We start from the raw sequence: 2,193 nt of genomic DNA on the forward strand, positions 1-2,193 counted from the left end.
CCAAAAACTGCAAACAACAACAACAACAACAACAAAACAACTTGTGATGTTGACAAAAGTGCTTCCATGGAGTGGTGGGGGTGGAAACCAAAGTGGGTAAAGCGGGAATGGGAATAGGAGGAGTATAAACACTGATAACTGACCATTTCCCCCCAGAAGTTTAGATACGAGGTGAAGAAAAAAAATCACTGGGGCCATTGCTGGAGGTAAATATGGATCAAGAAGGATTTTTTTAGTTTGTTTGCTTTTGTTTTCCAAAAATAAATGACATTTACACTATCTGTTGTTAAAATTTACAGAAAAAATTAAAAGATGGCAACTGAAATTGAAACAGATTTGGAAATGCCAGAATTAGCTATCTCTGCAAATATCTTCGTATTTAGTTGGCCCATGACATGTAAATCAATTTCCTCATCATGAGAATTTTTAAGCTATATGGAGCCCATTCAGTCAATGGTTGGTATAGAGAAGTTTGTGTTTGAGATAGGGTCTCCTCACCTGCCACCCAGGCTGGAGTGCTGTGGCTCCATCATAGTTCACTGTAAGCTTGAATTCCTGGGCTCAGGTGATTGCCTGGCTAGTTTTTTTTATATATATATATATTTTTGTACATACGAGGTCTCACTGTGTTGCTCAGGCTGCTTTTGAACTCTTAGGCTCAAACAATCCTCCTGCCTTGGTCTCCCAAAGTACGGGGTTACAGGCCCAAGCCCTGTGTCTGACTGGTATAGGTATAATTTATAAAAATTCTATAGCAGAATCATGAGAAACCCTTGAAATTAAGTTTCTTTCAAAAGTGGAAAGTGGCTGCTATAGTTGTATTTCTAAGTTTTAGAATTTTAGACATTTGAAGATGTTTGAGTGTTTGGTGGATTTTTTTTTTTTTTTAGACAAGAGTCTCACTATTGCCCAGGCTAAAGTGCCATAGCCTCTGCCTAGCTCATAGCAACCTCGTACTCCTGGGATGAAGTGATCCTCTTGCCTCAGTCTCTGGAGTAGCTGGAACCACAGGCACCTGCCACAAAGCCCAGCTAATTTTTCTATTTTTAGTAGAGGTAGGGTCTCACTGTTGCTCAGGCTGGTCTCAAATTTGTGAGCTCAAGTGATCGTCCTGCCTTGGCTTCCCAGAGTGCTAGGACAATAGGCATGAGCCACTGCACCTGGCTTTCAGTGTTTTTTTTTTTTTTTAAAATAAGGGAATGAGGGCGGCACCTGTGACTCAAAGGAGTAGGGTGCCAGCCCCGTATGCTGGAGGTGGCAGGTTCAAATCTAGCCCCGGCCCAAAACTGCAAAAAATAAAAAATAAAAATAATAAATAAATAAAGGAATGACACACATCTTGTGTATGTAGCTTTATTATTTTTCACCTACATACAACCTTCCAGATCAAGAAATGGAACATTTGTATGACCTCAGAAAGTTTCCTGGTATCCATTTGCTGTTAATATCTCCCTTTGCCCCAAGTTGAAAACTACTCAGCCTTCTATCATCATAGATGAGTTTTCCCTTTCTTAAATTCCATATAAATGAGTTATACAGTCTTATGCTTTTATTGTGTCTGGCTGCTTTTCCTTTACAGATTTTTGAGATCCATCCGTGTTGTTATTAGCTTATTCTCTTTTATTATTGAATAGTTTGAATAGACCACAAGGTATTCCTTATGCTGTTGATCGACATTTGATTGTGTCTGGTGTCTGGCTGCATTATGAACATTCCTGAACATGTCTCTTCCTGGACATAGACATATTTATACCTCATATCTAGGACTAGCCTTTCTGGGTCATAACCTGGGTGTACGTTTAGCTTCCATATATACTGGGAAACAGTTTCCAGAGTGGTTGGGCCAGTTTACCCTCCCACCAGTCATGTCTGGGAGTTCAACTTGTTCTCCATCAACACTTGCTATTGTCAATCTTTTTTGTTTTAGCCATTCTTAGGAGTGTACAGTGGTATTTTACTGTGGTTTTAATGTACATTTTTCTGATGAGTCCTTTTCTGATGATGATTTTCTGAGGATTTTACTGTGGTTTTCATTTGCATTTTTCTGATGATGTTGAATTCTTTTTGTTATGTTTATTGGCCCTTTGGAGATGCCCTTCCCTGAAATGCTTAAAGTCTTCTAGTCATGTGGGGTTTATGTTTTTTTAATCACATTGTGTTTTTTCTTATTGAATTTTTGGGGATTTTTTTTTT

Source organism: Otolemur garnettii, unplaced genomic scaffold (assembly GCF_000181295.1).
Source record: "Otolemur garnettii isolate 467f Iridium unplaced genomic scaffold, OtoGar3 scaffold00018, whole genome shotgun sequence".
Taxonomy (NCBI): domain Eukaryota; kingdom Metazoa; phylum Chordata; class Mammalia; order Primates; family Galagidae; genus Otolemur; species Otolemur garnettii.